The sequence below is a fragment of the Palaemon carinicauda genome, chromosome 25, assembly GCF_036898095.1.
Source record: "Palaemon carinicauda isolate YSFRI2023 chromosome 25, ASM3689809v2, whole genome shotgun sequence".
NCBI lineage: Eukaryota > Metazoa > Arthropoda > Malacostraca > Decapoda > Palaemonidae > Palaemon > Palaemon carinicauda.
This window is the reverse complement of record NC_090749.1, coordinates 31,803,383-31,828,589: the sequence shown is the minus strand read 5'-3', so window position 1 is coordinate 31,828,589 and position 25,207 is coordinate 31,803,383.

Genomic DNA, 25,207 nt, shown 5'->3' with positions numbered 1-25,207 from the left:
GTGGTCCCGACAAAAACGCTCCCTCACTCATCGCCGCCAACGGATCTCCCATACGGTGCTATGGGATCAGTACCCTCAAGATATCTATCATAGGCTGTTCGTATTCTTGGCCCTTCGCTATCGCTGACGTCAATCGCCCCCTCCTTGGTGCGTATTTCCTCGCCCACCACGGACTCCTCGTCGATGTCGCTAACAAACGTCTCATCGACATGGGAACCTACCAGTCCCGCGCCCTAGAATACGGCCCTGCAACAATGTCCTTATCCGCCGTAACGACGCACCCCTACGCCGAACTCCTACGAGAATTTCCCGAGGTTTTCAAGCCCGAGCTCCGACACTCGCCAGGTTCCCCGTCCAAGCACGGGATCTACCACCACATCACAACGACAGGACCTCCTACTCACTCCAAATTCCGCCGCCTCCCGCCCCAGAAACTGAAGGATGCCAAACGCGCCTTCGAGGACATGGAACGCATGGGTATCTGTAAGAAAGCATCGAGCCCCTGGGCATCGCCCCTCCACATGGTAAAATATCCGGATGGGTCCTGGAAACCTTGCGGCGACTACAGGCGCCTCAACCTCATCACAACGCCCGATCACTACCTGCTGCCCAACATGCAGGACCTAACGAACGCGTTGCACGGCGCGAAGTATTTTACCAAGATGGACCTCCTCAAGTCTTACTTCCAGGTCCCCATATTTCCGGAAGACATCCCGAAAACTGCCATTGTAACGCCCTCTGGATCCTACACCTTCGCATACTCAACCTTCGGTTTATGCAACGCCGGGGCGACCTTCCAACGACTAATGGATAGCATTCTGGGTGACCTACCTTTCTGCGTCTGCTACGTCGACGACATCCTGATATTCTCGAAAACCAAGGAGGAACACCGGAGGCACGTCCGCACCGTCCTCAAACGCCTACAGGAGAACGGCCTGATCGTACGTTTCGACAAATGCATGTTCGGTGCGGAAGGAGTGGATTTCCTTGGTCACCGCGTATCCTCGTGTGGGGTAAAACCCATGACAACCAAGGTCGACGGCATCAGAAAGTTCCCGATACATACGACCATCCGCCAACTTCAGGAGTTCCTGGGGATGGTCAATTACTACAGGCGCTTCATCCCCAACATCGCACAAACCCTGTCACCCCTCGACAACGTCCTGAAAGGAAAAGCGAGAAAACTCGAGTGGGGTTTGCCCCAGCAACAGGCATTCGCTCGGACGAAGGATGCCCTCGCGAATGCCACTACCCTTGCTCATTTCGACGACAACGCGCCCCTGCAACTAACGACCGACGCCAGCAATGTCGCCTGTGGGGCTGTGCTGGAGCAACTCGTCGATGGTTCTCCTCGCCCGCTGGCATTCTTCAGTAAGAAATTGAAACCCGTCAAAACAAGATACAGCAGCTTCGATAGGGAACTCCTCACCGTCTACCTCGCCGTCCGCCACTTCAGGCACATCTTGGAGGGCACTCCCTTCACAATCACGACGGACCATCAACCCCTCGTACACGCTTTCACGAAATCGACAGACGCATGATCCTCCCGACAACAACGTCATCTCGCAACAATCGCCGAATTCGGGTGCACCATATGTTACATCCCAGGAAAGAAAAACCCAGTCGCGGACGCCCCTTCAAGGATTGAAATTAACACAATCCACCTGGGAATCGACTACGCCAATCTTGCAACCGAACAACGCACCGACCGAGAAGCAGAGGATCACCTGACGGGGCCATCCGCGCTCAAGATAAGTGCGATTCCCCTCGGACCAGCAGGAGTAACTATTCTTTGCGACACCAGCACCGGCCGCCCACGTCCCTGGATACCAGCCTCCTGCAGAAGGAAAATATTCGATATCATCCATGGACTTTCACACCCCTCAGGACGCACCACCGCTCGCCTTCTGTCTGAAAAGTTCGTCTGGCCAGGGATAAAAAAAGGACGCCCGGGAATGGGCGAAGTCATGCATCAACTGCCAGTCAAGCAAAGTCAGCCGCCACACCGAATCGGGGGTAGACGATTTCCCCCAGCCAAAAAGACGTTTCAGTCACATACACAATGACGTCGTGGGACCATTGCCCCCTTCTGGATCTGCTCGCTACCTGCTTACAATCATCGATCACTCCACGAGGTGGTTGGAGGCATCGCCGATGACCGAAGCTATGACTCAAGCATAAGCCGAAGCCCTCCTGTCAAGCTGGGTGAGCAGGTTTGGCGTCCCTGACAACATCACGACAGACAGAGGCCCCTCTTTCCTCTCAAAAATATGGCTCGCTTTGGCGAACCTGATGGGGACGACGCTTAACAGCACCACGGCATACAACCCCGCGGCAAACGGCATGGTCGAAAGAACTCACCGCGTCCTCAAGGCGTCCCTGATGGAGAGCTGCACCGACGGGGACTGGAAATCACGACTTCCTTGGGTACTCCTCGGCCTTCGCACCGCCCCTCGCGCAAACGGTTTACGGGTAGGCGCTCGCAGTTTCTGGCGAATTCTTTCCCTCATCAACCGACGACACGCAGCTGGATCACCTAAGGGACATCACCAGGAAGTTCAGGTCATGTCTCAAAACTTACCAGGACAGAACCAAGCACTTCAAGCCAAAAAACCTGCATGACTGCGGGTACGTTTTCGTCCGTATCGACGCTCATCGACAACCACTAACTAGACCTTATCGAGGCCCCTACCGGTTAATTAAGAAGACAACGAAAGCCTTCCTTCTCGACGTCCATGGCCAAGAGGACTGGGTCTCAAGAGACCGCGTGAAACCAGCGTTTCTCGAAGGAAGCGACACCGCCTTCGCCGGACCTGGCAGATCCAGAGTGCCACCTCAAAACAAGGCGCCCAACGAAAGAAAAATCATCAAACGACGACGAGAGGAAGAGATCCTTACGCCGACCGCTGGCGCGCCCCTCCGTTCAAAAACAAGAGGAACCCTTCGACGCCCGAAAAGATACGAAGATTGATCATCAGCCCTCTACGCCACCCGATGTCTTGGGGGGGGGAGTACTTGTAAGGATACCGCTCCCTTCGTCGTCCAGAAAATCAACAAACTGTTTATTTATTTGAATTCTCCTTTCGCCACACCGTGGTTTCCCATGTATATGTATTCCGTTCTATCAGAGCTACATTTTGACATATGTATTACAGTGGAACCTCTGCACACGAACGTATCTACATCCGAATTTTCCAACATCCGAAGTAAAATTCGAGCAAATTTTTGACTCTACACCCGAATTTTATTTCGACACACGAAGTAAGCAATTTTCGTTGTACGGTTGTATCCGAATTTTTCGACACGCGAAGTACAATTCGAACACGTTCCGAATCTACACCCGAATAATTTTTTCGACACCCGAAGTAAACAATACTCGTACGCGTAGTCGGTGCTCATAGCGCCTGAAGTGTTTTTTATTTACGCCGATAGAAGGCAGCTCATCGACCTCGGAGGGATGCTCAATTAGCGGGTCTTGGGTCAGTCCTCTGTTCTCGTCGGCTTCTTGCGGTTGTGCTCTGTGCGGTCTGCTATTAACTCTGTTTTAATCGTTATTTTTTAGGTGCGTCCTTTAACGGTAATTTACGTAAAGCATGGGTCCTAAAAGGCTTAGTTTTGCCAGTGGTAGTGGTAGTGGTGAGAAAAGGAAGAAGGAAATGCTTTCTTTAGAAGTTAAGCAGGAAATTATTGAAAAACATGAGCGTGGCGTCCGCGTGAGTGAACTTGCTAAACAGTATGGCCGTAATATGTCGACGATCTCGACAAAACTTAAACAGAAGGAAGCTATTAAAGCAGTGAAACCTTCTAAGGGGATCACTATAATTTCCAAACGCCGTACCCCTATCATAGAAGAGATGGAACGAATTCTACTAGTATGGATTAAGGATAGAGAGATCGCTGGCGACACCATCACCGAGACCGTTATCTGCGAGAAGGCGCACGCCATCTTTACGGACTTGAAGGAGGAGAGCTCTGGGGGTGATGCTGGGGAGAGTTCAACCGAGCCTTCCTCAGATGATTTCAAGGCATCTCGTGGCTGGTTCGAGAAATTTAAGAAACGGTCCGGGATTCATTCAGTTGTTCACCACGGAGAGGCTGCTAGTGCAGACACAAAGGCTGCAGCTGACTTTGTCAAGAACTTCGAAAAGATCGTGCAGGAAGAAGGCTACGTAGAGCAGCAGGTGTTTAATTGTGATGAAACTGGGCTGTTTTGGAAGAAGATGCCGAGTCGAACCTACATCACTGCCGAAGAGAAGAAATTGCCTGGGCATAAGCCAATGAAGGATCGGTTGACTCTTGCCCTATGTGCCAACGCTAGGGGGACTTTAAAGTCAAGCCCTTACTGGTTTACCATTCAGAGAACCCTAGGGCCTTTAAAGCACACAACGTCGATAAGGATCAGCTTCAGGTTTTCTGGCGATCCAACTCGAAGGCCTGGGTCACTAGGCAATTCTTTGTGCAATGGGTAAACCAAGTTTTCAGCCCTTCTATGAAGAAGTATCTTCATGAACAGAAATTGCCTTTATAGTGCCTGCTATGCCTTGACAATGCACCCGCTCACACCCCCCCCCCCCCCCCCGGACTTGAAGATGATATCTTCGATGAATTCAAGTTCATAAAGGTGCTGTATCTTCCACCGAATACCACCTCTATCCTCCAGCCCATGGACCAGCAAGTCATCTCTAATTTTAAGAAGCTGTAGTTTACCTCTCTACCTCCTCGCCGCCCGTCCGTCTCCTCTCTGCGTAGCAAGACTAACAACACCCGCGCTGGAGTTTCTAAGGTAAAGTGACGCTAAAAACCCGTTTCTTATTTATCATTTTTTGCTAATTCTTCTTATTTACATGTCTATTCTTCTTATTTACATGTCTATTATCTAATTTAGTGTTCATTATTCTCATGGGAAAATTATGTGTAGTAGTTTATTAAGAAGTTATCATAGGTTTTTGGGCTCAACCACAGATTAATCCTATTTCAATGTATTCTTATGGGAAAATTCGTTTCTACATCCGAACATTTTCTACATCCGAAGTTGGTTCTGGAACGGATTAAATTCGTATGTAGAGGTTCCACTGTATTTCATTACATGTTTCTGTTAACTCATAATTCGTATATTTGTAAGTGTAAGAAAACACATTTATTTTGGCGGGCAATTCAATCTGATTTGGCGCCAGCGCCATCCTACCTTTCCGTCCGCACCTTGTAATATACTCCCACGCACATTTGAATAAAGTATCAGTTGATCTTGGTAATGCTTGTCTCACTGTCCTTACAGGGCCATTGACTCCACCAAACGACAACAGTAGGCCTAGTGAGGTGAAATTCAATACCGCTATTCTCTGGACACGGGCATATAGGATCCAGAATCTATTGAGTTTATTTAATGGCCATGCCCACTTTAGATAAGTTTTCTATTTGCTCTAAGTAAATTTTAGGTAATGCTCTGGCATTACATTTTTTGGGCTGCGTGCGTGAAATTTAATGAATTTGTGTTTTATTTCTTGGTGTCTCAGGTCACTGACCACATGTTTGGACCTCACAGTATCATACTGCCTATGTTAGGACAAGATTATTTTGCCATAAAATTTAGATTTTATTAATTTTTTTTCTTAGGGTTAATCCCACATGTTTATTCAGTCTATTATTTTCAGTGTTCATTTGTGTTATTAATTGTAGCTTACATTTCATTTACTAATTTTGCCATTTGAAGTCATTATTGAGATACTTTGGTTTTCCTCTTTACTGTAATAAAGAAATTAGAATAGATTGCAGACATTAATTTGAAGATTTTGCATTAAACAAACCAATAATTTAGACCGGGTTAGTTGTACTTGAGAAGTTGAAGAAAGTAACCTACTGTAGGTAGGCCTATAGGTAAGTTAGTATAAGCGAGTGCACGCTTCTTTAACTTAGTGCTTTGAAGGTGAAGATTCCCATTTAACTTTACTTAAATACATCCCTGCTCCTATCTATTGCGTTTACCTATATTAACGTAAATACATGTCCAGCATCTCACTGGGGTCAAAAGGACGGATTCAAAGTAGAGCCTAAGAGTGTAGATGGCCTTATAATGATAAAGCTAAGGTAGACCATCAAATAATTACTTAGTCACGTGTGGAATAATTAGGTCTCTGGACAGAGAACTCTTTCCTATTAGAGTGAAGGTTCGTGAACTGCACCACCTAAGTTAATGTTAGGGTGTTGTGCAAATTGAGTGCAAGTGCTCCTATTCTCCCCTGTTGATCTTTGCTGCTTGTTGCAGGGAGACTTGCCCAGATCAAGGTCCACCTCATCTCTCAACAAAAGTTTTTGTAAATGTATGTATTATTTATTAATATTATGTGTTTGTCGTTCCCTAATCAAAGAGAGTTTATATTGCACTATGAAAATAAAAACTTCTCCCAAAACTGACTTGAACATATTTCTTAAAATATATCAATTACAAAATACCGATACTTTCTTAAATAAAATGACGTTTTCTTGTCATCATAAGATTAAGTATTGCCATATTCTTCTCGTTTTGTTACGATAGAATTAAACAATGAGGTGTGAATAAAATAGATATCAGTTCTAATGTACAATTTACATTCAAGATTAGTGGATGATTCATCCTAGAATACAATGCTTAAGGAAACTGGAAATACAAAAAAAATTCATACAGACATCAAAGGGAGCACCATGAAAATGTTGTTGTGTGATGTCACTCACATCAAAGGATGTAAGATAAAGGATGCATTTTTAAAATGGAAGGAGAGGGTGGTAGCTCAAATAAACCCTTGAAAGGATCAATAAGAATAGAAAAGATGAATAATGATAAAGCAGGAAAATATATCTTCACAATTGCTTCTACCTATGACAGGCTGGGAGCTCTGATGTCAAAGCAGCAAGGTCATTTATTACATAATGCAGGGAGCTTTCAATTAGCGACAAGCAAGGCTTGGGTGAACTGCATGCTATTTGTGGAATGGTTCAAGGAGTTAGTCGTGTGGTAATGAAGTATCTTATGAAATGTACCTTTCATTCACAAATTTGTTACTTGTGTACAATGTTCCTGCCTAATCTCCAGTCCCTGAAGACGATCTAATGGGTTGCTTTCGTGCATAACTGCATCATTCCCATAAATCATTATCACACATAGTACACTACTATCCATTTTTGTTACCAACACATCATTCATAGACTGTTTTTAGGCTATTTTTAACATATACATTAACTAATTTTGCTTGAGAAAATACTCTCTCTATAGCTGCTGAGGAATAAGCCAAGATATATAAGAATAACATAAATTCACCTAAGTGAGGAAATACCTGGGATCTATTTGAATACTTGGAGTTTCTAACCTTCTACCAGAACTTTAGTAGATTTGAATCAATATTAGATTCTCTTTAAAGTAAAAAAGGAAAATTATTCCATCTATCATTTTCAGCATCCTGTATTGATCCTTTCTGAGTGGGGATACCTTAACAGAGTGAAAGGGTTTGTATATTGCCTTGATCGACAAAGCTGTACTAGTCAGGGCCATCCATATTTGGTTGGTTTTCTGTGAGCAATTAGATGAAAATATCCTACCTTAACATCACCAGTACACACTGGCTAGCCTTGACAATGAAAACTAGCCAAACTCCACACATGAATTGACATGCCTAAGGCCTTTTTCCTGGAGCAAAATAGAAATAGCTTCATTTGTTGAATTGATTCGCGTACAAGGTTAGGGAATAATTCCAGACTGGATTTATTTTCCAAGGCTCCCTTGATATGGTTAAGTGCACCAGGTTGAAACAATATTTTGTCCATTCCAATTAATTTTCCTTATCTCTGTTGAAAATTCAATACAGAAATATGATATTTTAACTTAAATCCGGGAATTAGAAAAGCTCCCACATTCATTTCTTTTTTGAGGGCGTGGGTGTGTGAAAGCTAAGAAGAATCAATAAGAGAAAAATTGAGACTTGTCATAGATTAAAATGCTAACTGCATTAGGTCAAGCGTTAACAACCATCGTTATATCATGCCAAATTTTCCCTTAAATACAATATGTATACAGTACTGTGACGGACTAGAGGTAGACCATAGTCAAGCGATGGTCTATTCATGACACAGGTGACTGACATAGACTTCTGCGGACAGAAAGGTAACATCCTGCTTGGCAGGTGACTAACCGACCACAGCTTGGTGAGATTGGCTGGGCATTTGTGTTTCTTTACATCAAAATTCAGATAAATATAAAAACCCAAGTTTAACATACAATAATGAATAATATATAATATGAAAGAGCAGATAATTTTACATATGACAAAATCAACAACAATTATGTTACCTTACCAGGGAAATATATACTAGAGTACAAGAAGAGCTGAATTGACAATGAAGCATTGTAAGACATTGTCCTTACAACTACTTCCCCACCCCAAGAAAAAAGGAATGAATATTGAGCATTGATATATACATTAATCTTTGTAACGAAATGGGGGTTGCAGGCCGCCTCGTTGTCGGGACACTAGCATTGATGGGCAGATATCTGCAACTTTTGTGTTTTCATTTTGTGATTGCAGGATGCTGTTTGCGGTCTTTTTGGACTGTGATTAGCTGATTTCACTGTGGCTTCCTTTGGTTTGTTTTCGGGAGGCATTCGTGGGCGCTACCCTTGCTATTCATGAAGGTCATCGGAGTTGTCAGGTAAGCAGTTTTCAATCAATCCAGAGTTAACCAGTATTCTGCTCTGTGGACCATAATTTTGAAGGGGCCCCTTGTAAGGTCGTGTGAGTGGAGGGGCAGGTATCCAGGACAGCTGGTCTAAAGTGCTTCGTCCTGTCTGTATGTTCTGTGACAGGGCGTGAATTTCCTTGCCCTTTCTTGAAGCTGAACGATGCGGACGTCGTCGGAACCTGGGTACCAGGGGAAGAACTCACCAAGGCCAACAAGCATCTCACCGTAAACTTTCCCAGCTGGATAAGCATCGCCACTGGATTTTGGAGCGGTTTGTAGACCAAGGAGAACCCAGGGAATTGTTGGACTCAATGCTTGTCTGTGCATCAGGCTATTAAGGCCGCCTTCAAGGAACGGTGGCTTCTTTCGACCATGCAGTTTGCCACGTGATTGTAGGCAGTCGTGCTGTGTAGATTGGTCCGCATGAGACAGTCGAGGGATGCCCACTGATCCGGGATGAAACCGGGTACCCTGTTAGTCATCGAGTTGTCAGGAACCCCAAAACGGCTGACCCCGCTGGAGAGAATGGCCTGGGTACAAGTGTTCATTGATGCCTCTGCTATAGGAGTTGCCTCTGGCCACCTTATTGAACAGTCGATGATGGTTAGCAGGTACCTAGCTTTTCCTGAAGGTGGTAAGGGACCCACTATGCTGCGTGGATGTGGCCAAATCGTCGCTTGGGCTGAGGGAAACTAGCAAACCCCTAATTCAGTATGAAGGCCGACCTTGCTAGTTTGCCATGCAGTGCGTGCCTGAGACCATTCGCATGGGTCTTTCTTGATGCCAGGCCAGACCAACTTGTCCGTCATCAGCTTGGAGGTTGTCCACATTGAGGGGTGAGGCCATGAATGATGTCGAATATCAATTTTTGTTTTGATGGCGGGATGAAGGGTTGAAGGTGGCCTGCACTAGTGTCACAGAGCAGAGTGTGGCCATTGGGCTCCAGCATAACATCCTCCCCTGTAGGGCAGAAGGAGAGGACCTTACATCTGCTGTTGCGGGGTCGGCTGCTTGGCCTTGGGCGATGTCGTCGTGTGGATGGAGTTGATGTTAATCCTTGAGAGGGCATTGGTCACTGGGTTCTTGTTCCCCAGGACACAGCTGATAGTGCAACCGAACTTGTAGGTGGCTGCCAGGTGTCGTTGTTGTCGAACTGACCAGTCATCCCTGGATTTGGTGAAGGCAGGGACTAATGGCTGGTGATACGTCTGGATGGCGAATGGGGTTCCCTCCAGCAGGTACATGAAGTGTCTGGCGGCGGATACACAGCTAGGAACTCACTGGCGAAGGTGGTGTAGTGTGTCTCTGGTGGTTTCAATTTCTTGCTGAAGAAGGCAAGCGGTTGTGGTTTGTTGTTAACCACCTGCTCCAGGAGGGCACACAGGCTATGTTATTGGCATTTGTAGTTAGTGTAAGGTGGGGCCAGGGGTCCTGATAGGCCAGGGATGTAGCCTTGCAGAGAGCAACCTTCGTCAGCTTGAAGGTTTCTTGTTGAGGAACCTAATATAGCCTTTTTGGTTTTCTCCTTCAAGATGTTGAGTAGTGGGTGATCATGCCAGCAATGTTGGGAAAGAACCTCCTGTAGTAATTTGACATACCAATGAATTCTTAAAGAGATTTCATGGAGGTTGGTCTTGGGAACTTGATGGCGTCAACTTTTTATGTCATGGGGCTCACGCCCTTTTTTGATACTTCGTGCCCCGGGAATTCCATCTTCTCAGCCCGAAAAGTGCTTTTGTCGAAACGCACTACAGAGTCATTTTCTTGAAGTCGCTTCAAAACCACCCTCACATACCTTAGGTGTTCTTTCTGTGAAATGGAAAACACGAGGATGTCGTCAACGTAGACAGTGCAGAGGTACAGGTCCCCCTGGATGCTATCCATCAGATGCTGGAGGGTCGCCTCAGCGTTTCTCAACCCAAACGTAGAGTATGGGAAGACGTAGGACCCAAATGGAGTGATGATAGCTATCATGGGGATCTTGTCATTATGCACCGGGACCTGGAAGTAGGATTTCAGGAGGTCCATTTTGGAGGAGATTTTGGCCCTATGGAGGGCCTCAGTGAGATCCTGCATGTTTGGGCAGCAGGTAGTGGTCTGGCATCGTAGCCAAATTCAGACACCTGTAGTCGCCACAAGGCCTCCAGCTGCCATCGGGTTTTTTGGTCACGTGAAGTTAGGAAGCCCATTGGCTGGACGCCTTTATGCAGATTCCCATGCGCTCCATCTCGAGGAAGGAGCGCTTGGGGTCTTGTAGTTTCTGTGGTGGAAGACGCCATAATTTGCAGTGGGTAGGAGGGTCGTTCGTCGTGAAGTGGTGGTATATTCCGTGTTTGGCAGGAGCCCCTTCCAGCTGACGAAGCTCAGGTTTGAAAACATCGGGGAATTCCTGCCGCAGGCAGCCATACTCATGGGGCGTGACAGAGCACATCCTGGGCAGGCTGAATCTGCAGGAGAGGTGGTGGGACTGGTAGTTCCCTTGGTCGAAGAGTCGTTTGCGACGCACGTCTACTACCAATCCGTAGTGGGCGAGGAAATCGGCACCCAAGAAAGGCACCTTGACGTCGGCAATCAGGAAAGGCCTGCTATAGTCTCGGCCTATGATGGATATTTTCAATGTCATTGTCCCGTAGCATGTGATGGGGCTGCCGTTTTTGACAACTAGGGTGGACCTGTTGTCTGATGGGAGGACGTGGTCGCCCCTCGAAGGTAGGTATGTGGACACTGTAGCACCGGTATCCACCAGGAATCTTTTTCCTGAGTCCACATCGTGGAGGTAAAAACCCGTGTGGTTGGGCTTCACTGGTTCCATGGCTGTTTGTAGACGTCGTTGCCGACATAGTTGTGTGGATGGGAACATGGTGGAATGCATTTTTGCACCCTCTTCTCCCAAACTCGATGGAAGTAGCACCACTTGGTTAGGTCAGCGTTCCTAGAGTAGTGGTCCTCTCATTGATGCTGTTGCTCCTGTTGTGGTCGCTGCTGGTGTTGTTGATGCTGCCGTTGCAGTCGGGGCCGAGGACATGGGTAATGAGGCCTCCTGTTGTAGACCGAGTTGGTCCCTGCTTCTTCTGGCTCCACAGGATACTCCTCTGCCTCCTGAGCCGCCAGGTGTAGTTTCTCGGCCTTTGCGACCAAGGATGGCATGTCCAATTACTCGGCGCAGATGCTTTTAGGGAACACGATGGAGGAAGATCTTTCTCGACAGACTTATCTCCTTGGGTCACCCATCGCTGTCAAGGTTTTCTAGCTTGAGGTGGTCCATCAATTCGTCCAAGGCTGCCGTAAGACGTGTGTTGTGGAGAGGGGTCGTCATTAGGTCGAGGGTGTCCTGGGCCCTCAAGTTTACTGTAGGTCATAGACTTCTGTTAGCTTCTTTTTCAGGTATCCATATTCAATGGGTCATGGGCTATACTTCACCCAGGAGGAGATTTTCTCTAATGCGTCTGACGTTTTCATCACAATCATCATGTCGGCCATTTATACTTCGTCGGTGATGTTGGACAACTTAAAATAGGACTCAGCACGTTGGAACCACACTGTTGATACATCTGATGTGTATGGAGGTAACTGTAGTTACTGACCCATCAACACCTGTGTAGACGTTTGTGTCAGTTGCCTGACAACTGTGCCGTGTTCATTGGTTGCAATGGGCCAGGTACTGTGAAAGTCTGAGTCTGCCATCGGTTATCACATTCCAAAACTCAGTGATGAGCCGTAGTAAGTCAGTGAACGGAGTAGGGGCTAAAAGCTGTCGAGTAATTGTAAAGTGCAGTGGCAAAACTGCTTTGGCAATGCCAGAACGTAGAAGTAGTTTTGTGCCGTATTGGGTCTGTTAGTAGCGTTGAGGCGAATGGAGTCGCTAGCCCAAAAAAACTCCTTCCAGGTCACCGTTATAAGTCCATTAAGGGAAACTCCATAGGTCACCAGTTGTGAGGAACAAAAGTCACAGACCAGAGTCGAGTGACGGTTTATTCATGAGACTGGTGAATGACATAGACTTCTGCAGACGGAAAGATAGCGTCCTGCTGGGCAGGTGACTAACTGACCTCAGACTGGTGTGATTGGCTGGGCATTTGTCTTCTTTTACATTAACTTTCTGATAAACATAGAAGCCCAAGTTTAACATACAATAATGAATAATATATGAGATGAAAGAGCAGATGATTTTACATATGAAAAAATAAACAAAAATTATATTACGTTAACAGGAAAATATATAGAAGAGTGAAAGGTGAACTGAACTGACAATAAAACTTGTATGATGTTGTCCTTACAATACTATTAGAATTACTCTCAATCTTGGGTAATAATTCACATACTGATTCAAGTACACCTGTATTGTATCTAAATAAGAAAAGTGTACCACTGCCTCTTTATTTTTGGAAAAGGTTGACTGAAGAACCACCAACTTTTAACCGTACCATTGTGATGCAATTCACATTAGTGCTGATATGTCTACAGTAACCTATTATCACTGCTGTTATTGTTAAAATTATCACCAAACCATTTCTTAGTACCTCAGAGGTACTTGCAAAGATAGTAATGCGTATACACAATACTAAGTAATATGATGAAATCTAAAGGATACGGATAAGGATAGGGAAGTGGGGAATATGGGGAAAGGAAGAGTACCCCTGGATACAATCCAGTTTATAGCCCGAAGGCAGGTATTCGGGAAGGGAAAGAATAAATAAAAAGGGAGTAAGAGAAGTACAGGAGAAGAATAAAAGAGAGGGACAGGCCCTCGTGTGATGTTAGATAGTATTAGAAGCAGTTTGAGGAAAGAAAAGACAGGCAGGGAGAGGAAAGGTCTTTTGGTTCTATGTCTAGTCCTTGCTGCCGGAGTCTGCTCGTCTGACACCTATTTGATGGTTGAAAAAGGTATGATTGTTGAAAAATTAGGATGTTTGAAATCTAATGACCATAATAATAATAGGGAAGTGGGGAATATGGGGAAAGGAAGAGTACCCCTGGATACAATCCAGTTTATAGCTCAAAGGCAGGTACTTGGGATGGGAAAGATTTAGGAAATAGGAAGAAGGAGAAGTACGGGAGAAGACTAAAGGAAAGGGGTGGACCCTCTTGCGATATTAGGAAATTGGTATTATTATTAACTGTAACCGTAGGGTAAAATCTAATGATAAACGAAATATTCCGACAGATTGATCTCCAAACATTATTTTTCCAAACCTTTACACATTATGTAAAACTTTGAATTTTTTTCATTAATAATTCTGAAATTGCGAATGGACATACATAACTATTATTTCTCATAAAAATTCAGAAAGCTATATTATTGAAAAAGGCAATATGATTAAAATCAGTCATTTCATCAGATTCATCTTAGCTTAAATCATTCTCTGTGATAGTTAGTGGGAAAATCTTTTTATGGTTCCCTTAACTGGTCGTTTTTACTGCTACTTTTCCAAAGGATTAAGACTGTGGAATTATTTCAATATCAGAAAAAAACAAGAAATGACTGTAGTGTCTAATACAATGTAATTTAATCATGAAAGAAAGAGAGGAAATAATTATCAGAGGCCATGACACCAAAGTATCATAAATTTACCAAATGCACATCATTGCAGGGACCCTAGATAGCAGCACCACAGTTCTGAGGGCACTAGGATATCTTGTTAGGAAACATTACACCCAGATAAAATTGGTGACGTAGGATAGGAACAACAAAAACAGGCAACACAAGAAAAACATTGGAAGAACCAGAAGTGGCGATTCTTAGCTATAGGAACAACACCAATCATCTATCTCTTTGGCACAAGGTCTTTCTGCAGCTGGTCAAATCATCCATATGTGGTTAGTCAGAGATACTACCTGGTCATAAATAGATTATTATTGAGTGCACGGTATGATATGTATCAACAATGCAAAAAAAAAGAGAAAAAAAAAGATAATACGGAGCACTTTATCTTCATGCCAAAATTAGGACAGTTAAAGGAACAAGATATAAGAGTATGTTGCAAATCGTAGTAGGGAGCTATGGTGGCTGTAAAGATTCTGGCCGAAATTACCCCTCCCCCTCCCCATCCAATGATGTGTATTTTGAATTCTAATTATATCAATGTCAACTTCTAAACCCTTTGACCTGTAAAATTTTACCTAGTTCCTAACAGCTCACACCGCACTCAATAATAATCTATTTATATCCAGGTAGTATCTCTGACTAACCGCATATGGATGACTTGACTAGCTGCAGGAACACCTTGTGCCAAAGAGATGAATGATAATTGTAGTTGTTCTTTAAGCTAAGAATCACCACTTGTGGTTCTTCGAAATGTTGTTCCTATGTTGCCTGTTGTTGTTCTTATCCTACGTCACCAATTTGTTGTGGGTGTAGTGTTTCCTAACAAGATATCCTAGTGCCGTCAGAACTGTGGTGTTGCTATCTAGGGTCCCTGCAATGATGTGCATTTGGTAAATTTATGATACTTTGGTGTCATGGCTACTGATAATTATTTCCTCTATTTCTTTCATGATTAAATCATATTGTATTCAACATTACAGTCATTTCTAGTTTTCTCCTGATATTAGAATAATTCCAGTCTTAATCCTCTGGAAGAATAGCAGTAAAAGCGACCAGTTACGGGAACCATAAAAAGGTTTTCCCACTGACTCACAGAAAATGGTTTATGCTAAGATGAATCTTAAGAAATTACCAATATTAATGATATTGCATTTGACAATAATATAGCATTTCCAATTTTTTGGAGAAATAATAATTATTTATGTTCTTTGAAATTTCAAAGCTATTGATAAAAAAAAATCTAAGTTTTACATAATGTGTAAAGGTTTGAAAAAATATTGTTTTGAGATCAATCTGGTGTAATATTTCGCACATTGTTGTCCTCTTAATTTTCTCCTGTACTTCTCTTTCTCCCTATTTCCTTAATCTTTCCCATCTCGAGTACCTGCCTTTGAGCCATAAACTTCATTGTATCCAGGGGTACTCTTCCTTGATTCCTTTCCCTATTTTCCCCACTTCCCTATCCTTACTATTATTATTATTGATTTCGAGAATACCAATTCCTTAATATCGCAAGAGGGTCTGCCCCTCTTTTATTCTTCTGTGCTTCTCTTTCTCCCTATTTCCTTAATCTTTCCCATCCCAAGTACCTGCCTTTGAGCTACAAACTGGATTGTATCCAGGGGTCAGTGTTTCCACTTTAGGGGAAAATACCCCATTGTAGGGGAATCAGGTGGTGTTTAGGGTTGAGCCTAGGGGAATCCTAAAAAGGTCGAAATCTAGGGGAATTGGGATGTCTTTAGGGTTAATTGTTTATTTTCTAGGGTGTTATAAGATTCTCTCTCGATGAATATGAATAATTCCTATTTTTTCATTTTTCTTAGTTCATGAACAAGAAAATATTATAAAAAAGGTAAAGAGGGGCCGTTCTAAAGACAAAGGCTTCTCTCTCCGACCGAGTCTGACAAGAAGCAAATGTTGGTGGCTTTCCGAACATAAACAAACAGAGAAAAGAACACGTGTGAGCAGTGAATCGATCAGTGGATGGGCAGCAGGCATTTTGTATTGGCATCAAATTTTGCTGAAGCGTATTGATATAACATCGCTACATCGTCCTGGAAGATTTGAGTAGTCGTTCCCCTTAAAAAACCCAGGTAAGTGAAAATTATCCTTTTTAGAATCATATAATTGAATGAAGAACAGTATAGGGCGAAATGGAACTGAATTACTGATAGTCTAATACTACCTATGTTGTCCACCATTCGTCTGCCTGGAGGCCTTCCTGAGGCTACCTGTTGGCATGCAAGTATGAAGTAACTTAGATAATTTGCAATGTTTTGGGTAAAAGTTAAAAGTGCGGGGGACACCCAGGTCTTTCACACTATGATTTTTGCCGCTTTAACTTCTAGGTCTACCCTAAAGGCCTAAACCTACAGGTTTGTAGGGTGTTAATTTTGGACTTCTTTAGGAATCACATTCATGCTTCTTTTTATTTGTTAGCTTAATCTTACTAATAGCTCTGCACAATGGAGGGACAAAATTATTAGCCTAGCTTAGAGTACACCAAAATAGCCTATGTTTAAGCTTACAGTAGTGGTTTTAGTTTATCAAACCAAAAACTACAGTTGTTATGGGGATTTACGCCAGCTTAGGTTAGGTTTTGCTTTTAATATAGGGTAAACAACTGCAGACGATCCATCATGTGGCCAGGCCTTATTCACTCGATATTTAATTGTTGAAACAAGTCATGAATACTTACTTTAGGAAAAGCCAAATTTGAGAGGAAAAATAATTTATTTGATTTCGGTATTACCTGCTAGTGTATAATCTTGGGTTTCTTCTGTTTATATATATGAATGTTATTATGTATAAATAGATGATGTTTGTTTCTTTGTTATTGTGGGATCCTTTTATAGTTTTTAGAGGGGGCCCCAAAATACTTTGCTAACACTTTTCTGTACATAGGGTATAGCCTATCACTGAATACTATAAATTTGTCATAAAATGAATAGAAAAATAGTATATATATATTCCCACTCAGGTACTTCAAGATGAATTATGAGTCTGATGAATCTCCCCCATCAACACCAACCAAGAAAGCGAGAACAGTCACAAAAGGGAAGGTGTATAGACAAAAATGGAGAGAGCGCTGGACGTCAGACCCCCAGTTCTCTGGATGGTTATCAAAATCCTCAAGATCAACGTCTTCAAAACATTTTGCGTTTTGTGGGATATGCAACATGGACTTACAGTGTAGCAAATCTGACATTATTAAGCATGTTTCCAGTCAGAGGCATAAAAATCTATCAATGCAGAAGGTTAATAATATATCACTTGCAAGCTTTTTGTTAAGTAATGATCCATTGGACAAGTCTGCTAAGAAAATAGAACTCAAACTTTGTGCTTTCCTTGCAGAGCACTACTTGCCAATATCTCTGTGTGAGCCCATGTTGTTGTTATTATGAGACTTATTTCCCAATGAAGATGCCTTGAAAAGAGTCTGCCTAGGAAAACGGAGAGCATCAAATATTATTCGTCAGGTATTTGGTAAGCATTTGTTACAGGATTTGTGTAAAGTTTTAAAGGAGAGAATCTTTTCAGTCATAATAGATGAGACTACTGATAGCAGTACTACTAAGCAAATGAGCATTATTGTGCAGTATTGGGAGGATAATAAAACCCATAATTCTCTCCTAGATCTTGTGGAGAATCATGACAGTTCTGTTAATGGTTTGGTCAAAGCTTTAATACAGTCACTAGAAACCAAGGAGATTCCTTTAGAGAATATTGTAGAAACATTCTGTTGCGACCATTTTAAGAGAATTATTGCCGAATGTTATAATAGTAAAGTGTTCGTGCCATCTTATTCACCTGTGTGCATCATATGCTTGCCTAAAGCTAAATGGGAGGCTCTCAGATTATATTTCACTGATGTTGCGTTTACAGATTCAACGGACAGTAATGATGCCATTCTGCAATCTCTCAATAATAAGTTTACCCTTGCCTATTTAGAATTTTTGTCGTATAACTTAAGTCGCCTCAATAGTTTCAATACACAATTTCAATCAGAGATTCCAAATTTTTATTGTCTTAAAAAAGAAGTTAGCAATTTAATAAGAAGCATATTCTCGGATTTTATGAGGATTCCATATGTTAAAAAGTGTGATATACATGCACTGGATCCAAAGCATTCATTATTTTCATCAAGTATTGTGTCAGCTGAAAACATATTTAGGAGTGCTGGCTTTGGAGACAATGAGAGAGTTAAAACAAAAAAGCAGTGCCCATGATATAAAAATATCTTATGAAAGTTGTTTGAATTTTCTTATTGAATCTGTAAAGCAGATTCAAAATAGATTCTCCCTTTGTGAGCCTATTCACGCAATAGTTCAGTGTTTGAATCCAATGAATGCTGCTAATCTTGAGCCTAAAACACTGGCATCTGTCTTTGATGCTATACCACAGCTGTATAAATATGCAGATAGAAACAAGACAGATGAAGAGTGGAGATCCCATTGTTTCAGTGAGGAGTTGAATGGCCAGTTACCATGTTTACAGTACTGGGATATTGTATTAAACAAGAAAAATGCAGCAAACCTTCCATGCTTTCCAAATTTAATGGTTGTTATCTCTGTATTGTTATCTTTGCCATTTTCTAATGGTAGTGTGGAGAGATTTATTTTTAGTAAATTTAATCTGACAAAACCCCCCCAGAGGACTAGGTTGAAAAATGAAACACTTTGTGGTTTAATGCACATGGTTTACCTTCTAAGTAATAAAGGTATAACTACAGATGGTCTCAGGATTGATGACCTAATGGTTTCAGCAGTTAGGGCAGTACAGAGTAATGCAGCATGTAATGACAGCAACAGGACTGTTTAGATGAAAGTTCACTAGTAGATTATGATGATGTGAGGCAGATCATTTGCAGAGCAATAAATAAAAATTTTTACAGTATGCATATATGATATGACCATAAATGTAGTTTATGCTATTCCCTATGAAGAATGAAAGTTTTGCTACTTAACAGTTTCATGGATATTGGATTTTTGCTAAAGTCAGTGATTATTGATACAAAATACTTTATGCACAAGCACTGTGTGGTACTGTTTCAAAGATAGTGTTAAGGTAATAATGGTTTTGGGCATATCTTGACAGGGAAAGTAATTTTACATTTTGCTGAAGTCAGTAATTATTGGTGAAAACTAGTTACTTCATAACCCCTGTGTAGTACTGTTTCACAGGACTAAGGACATACAATATTGGCTTTTATATGGAAAGAATAATCTTTTAATACATTGCAGATGTTACATGTCATTGGAAATAATGGTACTGTGTATATTTACTGTAGGCATATACTGTATGTGATAATGCTGCTGCAATCATATGGTACTGCATATGTGATATTTACTGTTGGCTTATATGTGATACTGCTGCAAAGATAGTGTCAAGTATTTATTTTTCTATGCATATCCCTTTAATAAAAGTGAACGTTGTGTTTATTTTGTGATTCTTTTATTCATATATAAGTCACATCAGGATGTCACTAAGTTGAAAGTAAATTATTTACTGTAGGCTTATATGTGATAATGCTGCAAAGATAGAGTTAAGTATTTATTTTTCTATGCATACCCCTTTAATAAAGAATAAAGTGAACGTTGTGCTTTATTTTGTGATTCTTTTCTACATATATCGATCATATGTCACCAAGTTGAAAAGTAAACTATAGTGCCATTATTATAGGCCAGTTTATAAGAAGTGCAATTACTTTATTTATGAAAAATTACATTATTATGTTTGTTTTGTTAGAGATTATTTTCTTACTACTGTGAATGAGAGAAATAATAAAATTTTCAATGTATACTCCAATATATTGTATTTTTACCAATGTTACCCTATCTTAATTGATAATTCTGAAGAGTAACTCCACATGGACTGCAAGGAACGTAACCGAGAATACAACATCCACTAGGGATTCTGGCGTCCAATGTATTTCCCCGTGTTTAGTACTGGCCCCTGGTGCTTAATTACATTTGACCATCTAAAAATAACGGTAAATTCTTAATAAGCAACTCAAATACTATAGGAAACTAATTTTCCAATACCCGGCGCAGAGTTATTATTAAAATTTATCCCTTTATTGATTTAGGGGAATCCGTGCCAATCTAGGGGAATTTGAGGCCCAGATCTAGGGTAAAACAAATTCAGCCCGTGGAAACCCTGCCAGGGGTACTCTTACTTTCCCTATTTTCCCCACTTCCCTATCCTTATTATTATTATTGTTTTCGAAACATTGGCATTGTACTTAATGTCGTACATGCATATGACTATCTTTGCAAGTACCATTGAGGTACCAAGAAACGATATGGTGATAGTTTTATCAACAAAAGCAATGATAGCGGGTTACTCTAGGCATCTGAGCACTAATGTGAATTGTACCATAATGGTACAATGTAAAATCTATATTACTACAGTCATCCTTTTCCAAAAATAAAAAGGTAGTGGTACACTTTTCTTATTTATTGTTACAATACAGGTGTACTTTAATCAGAGTTTACATCATTACCAGAGATTGAGAGTAATTCTGATATTGTAAGGACAACATCTTACAAGTTTCATTGTCAGTTCAGCTCACCTTTTACTCTTTTATATAATTTCCTGTTAATGTAGATTAATTATTGTTTATTTTATCATATGTCAGATCATCTTTTTCATTTCATATATTATTCATTGTTGTATGTTACACTTCGACTTTTATATCTATCAGAACGTTAATGTAAAGCAACACAAATACCCAGCAAATCACACCAGTCTGCGGTCGGTTAGTCACCTGCCCAGCAGGACGCTATCTTTCCGTCCGCAGAAGTCTATGTCATTCACCAGTCTCATGAATAAACCGTCACTCGACTCTGGTCTGTGACTTTTGTTCCTCACAACTGGTGACCCATGGAGTTTCCCTTAACAGACTTATAACGGCGACCTGGAAAGAGATTGTTTGGGCTAGTGACTCCACTCGCCTCAATGCCACTAACGGACCCTAACGGCGCAAAACTACTTTTGCGTTCTGGCATTGCCAAAGCAGTTTTCCTATAGCACTTTACAATTATTCAACTGCTTATAGCCCCTACTCCATTCACAGATTTTTGGAGTGTGAGAACCGATGGCAGACTCAGACTTTGACAGTACCTGGCTCGTCACAACCAAGGAACACGGCACGATCATAAGGCAACTTACAAAAAACGGATACAGAGGTGTCGATGGGACAGTAACTACAGTTACCTCCATTCACAACCGATGTATCAACAGTGTGGTTACAACGTGCTGAGTCCCACTTTAGATTGTGTAACATCACATGAAGTAAAAAGGGCTGACACGGTGATTGTGAGGAAAATATCAGACGCTTTTAAGAAAATATCATCCTGGCTGAAACATAGCCTGTGACACTTGAAATACGGAGACCTGAAAAAGAAGCTGACAGAAGTCTATGACCTACCGGTAATCTTGAGGGCCCAGTGCGCCCTCGACCTAATGACGACCCCTCTCCACAACACCCGTCATATGGCAGCCTTGGATGAATTGATGGACCTCCTCAAGCTAGACGAGCTCGACAGCGATGGACAACCCATAAAGATAAGACTGTCGAGAAAGATCTTCCTCCATCGCATTCCTTATAAATATCTGCACAGAGTAATTGGACATGCCATCCGTGGTCGCAAAGGCCGAGAAACTACACCTGGCGGCAAAGGTTGCCAGATATGCCGCCACCAACACTGTCTCGGAGGAGCCAGAGGAGTATCCTGTGGAGCCAGAAGAAGCAGGGCCCAACTCGGTCTACAGCAGGAGGCCCCAATACCCACGTCCTCGGCCCTTACTGCAACAACAGAATAAAAAACAACAGCAGCGACCACAACAGAAGCCACAGCATCAACAAGAGGACCACTACTCTAGGAGCCCCGACTTACTCAGGTGGGGCTACTTCCATTGAGTTTGGGGTAAGAGTGCATTCCACCATATTCCCACCCACACTACTATGTGGACATCCACATCTACACACAGCCGTGGAACCAGTGAAGCCCAACCACACGAGTTTTTAAATCCACGACACGAGCTCAGATAAAAGGTTCCTACAGTGTCCACATACCTGCCTTCGCAGGACGACCACGTCATCCCATCAGACGACAGGTCCATCCTGGTTGCCAGAAACGGCAGCCCCGTCACCTGCTACGGGACAATGATATTTAAAATATCTATCATGGGCCGAGACTACAGCAGGCCTTTCCTGATTGCCGACGTCAAGGTGCCTCTCCTGGGCGCTGATTTCATCGCCCACACGGATTGATAGTAGACATGCGTCGCAAACGACTCTTGGACCATGGGACCTACCAGTTCCACCACCTCTCCTGTGGGTTCAGTATGCCAAGGTGTGCTCTGTCACGCCCCATGAGTATAGCTGCCTGCTGCAGGAATTTCCAGACATTCTTAATCCTGAGCTTTGTCAACTGGAGGGGGCTCCTGCCAAACACGGAATATACAACCACTTCATGATGACCAGCCCTCCTACCCACTACAAATTATGGTGTCTTCCACTACAGAAACTACATGATGCCAAGTGTTCCTTCCTCGAGATTGAGCGTATGGGAATATGCATAAAAGCGTCCAGCCCATGGACGTCCCCTTTTAACGTGGTCAAGAAACCCGGCAGCAGCTGGAGGCCTTGTGACGAATACAGGTGTTTGAATCTGGCTACGACGCCAGACCACTACCCCCTGCCCAACATGCAGGATCTCACCAGGGCCCTCCATAGAGCCACAATCTTCTCCAAGATGGACCTCCTGAAGTCCTACTTCCAGGTCCCCGTGCATACCGACGACATCCCCACGACTATCGTTACTCCATTAGGGTCCTACGTTTTCTCATACTCGACATTCAGCCTGAGAAACGCTGAGGCGACCTTCCAGCATCTGATGGATAGCATCCTGAGGACCTGCGCTTCTGCGCAGACTACTTCGAGGACATCCTAGTGTTCTCCAAGTCACAGGAAGAATACCTGGGGTACGTGAGGGCGGTCTTGAACTGAAAGAAAATGACCGCATAGTGCATTTCAACAAAAGCACTTTTGGGGCCGAGATGTAGAGTTCCCAAGGCACGAAATATCGAAAAAGGGCGTGCCCCCCATGACATCAAAGGTCAACGCCATCAACAAGTTCCCCACACCAACCTCCGTGACATTTCTTCAAAAATTGGTATGTCAAATTATTACTGGAAGTTCCTTCCCAACATTACTGGCGTGATGATCCCCCAACTCAACATCCTGAAAGGGAAACCATAAAGGCTATAGTGGGGTCCTCAACAAGAAACCTTCAAGCTGATGAAGGTTGCCCTATGCAAGGCTATATCCCTAGCCTATCAGGACACCAGGGGCCCCCTCAGACTAACTACAGATGCCAGTAACATAGCCTGCGGTGCCATCCTGGAGCTGGTGGTTAACAATGAACATAACCACTTGCCTTCTTCAGAAAGAAATTGGATTCACCAGAGACACACTACAGCACCTTCGATATCATTCACAGCCTAACCCCTCAATGAGGACGACCACCAAGCTGATGTCGGACAAGTACGTGTGGCCTGACATCAAGAAAGACTCACACGAATGGACCTAGGCATGCATTGCATGGCAAACTAGCAAGGTCGTCCGTCACACTGAATCAGGGGTTGGCACTTTCCCTCAGCCCAAGCCATGATTTGGTCACATCCACGCAACATAGTGGGTCCCTTACTACTTTCAGGAAAAGCTAGGTACCTGCTAACCATCATCGACCGTTCAAAGTGTATAACTGCATCATTCCTATAAATCACTATCACACATAGTATAATACTATTCATTTTTGTTACCAATACATCATTCACAAAATTTGTGTTTAGGTTATTTTTGGGCTCAAGCCATGTCGTCCTGATGGAAGTTCCTTAAAGGCAGCTTCCTAGGGTATATTACAACTACGGCGATATTCCCAGAGAATTTACCTTCAGGTACCCAGAATTCTAACTCCTGGAGCGAGTATCCCTAAAAAAGACCTTAGGGATATCGTAAATATCAGTGGACGTATTCTTGACACGCCTCATAGCAATCTATACCCCGAATAGAGTTAACACTTCGTAGGGGTAAAATGGCAAGAAAACGAAAACGATAAGAAAGGGGGGAGCCGTTCATAAGGCATCCCTCCTCCCCGTTTCGAAAGCGTGCCCTGCGCCGCTCACGGCGCCATCTGTATTCCTTTTTGCGTAGCTCTACGACTCGGTGTGTTTTTCCCTGTTTACTACCCAATCTTGGAATTTTCTCGTTAATAATGCTTTCTCCAACTTCTTCTGCCTCGGATAAGTTGAGTATTATTTCTTTTATGTATAAATGTAGGCTCTTGGTTAAAATTAAAGTTATTAAAAGAGTTATCTTTGATACAAGAGCTGTTGCCTGCTGGAGGCATCATGGATGCTGTCGCTCGCTAGAATAGGAATTATTTGTTAGCAAGAGCGACGTTCCCAGCCCCCTTTGCGCTTAAATATTAGCTACTTAGCTTATTTAGGAATTCTGTTATGATGCGATAGTAGTGTGCCTGGCGAAATTGCCAAGGCTACCAACACTAGTCTTCGTAGGCTAGTTGTTGGCCTATGTACTTCCTGCATGATAATTAGTCTTCCAAATGTGAATTTATTGCTTTAAGCGTTAGGCAACGTTATACATATTAGTCCTTTTCGAGTACCTTCCAAGATAGTATTGATGTGAGTTTCGGTGAATTAGGTAATCGATTCTCTTAGTGCCTAGGCTAGGTTGTCTTAGGTCATTATAATATTATCTGTTCCCCGTTTGCTCCCTTCTCTTCGGGGAAGGGGCAAACCCTTTCCCTCTGTTTAAGCCTTAGGCTTAACTCTAGTGGTTTATTTGAATTAATCTTCAAATATATCTATGCTGGAGTAGTACTGTACCTTCCCGTTCCAACAGTATTGGTTCAGAGGGGGACAGTA